Source organism: Penaeus monodon, chromosome 28 (assembly GCF_015228065.2).
Source record: "Penaeus monodon isolate SGIC_2016 chromosome 28, NSTDA_Pmon_1, whole genome shotgun sequence".
NCBI classification, from domain to species: Eukaryota; Metazoa; Arthropoda; class Malacostraca; order Decapoda; family Penaeidae; genus Penaeus; species Penaeus monodon.
The window spans coordinates 25,449,979-25,450,324 of record NC_051413.1 but is presented as its reverse complement, the minus strand read 5'-3'; positions in this window follow the sequence as shown (position 1 = coordinate 25,450,324).

The window sequence follows — 346 nt, the reverse complement described above, 5'->3', positions numbered from 1 at the left end:
GGAAGGGGTGGGGATGGGAAATATCACATTTTCGATAGTCTCGATAACAAACGAATGGCAAGTCCTTTAATGTACAGATCATGGGTGTATATATGGTAGTAAGTAATCATGTTAATCCTTTTATGGTCTTTAAATGTAAATATATTAATATATTTTAATCGTACCTTAATAATCTTAGGGATCTGCATCAGTGTATATAGTGGATGAAGTACAAAGAACACATAGTGAGAGATTATCATAGATTACTAGACTGACGTGATTAGAGGACTTGCTTTAACGAATAACTGCGCAATATCATTATCTAAATAGTCCAGTGATTATGATAAGAAGGGAAAGGAGCGGTTAT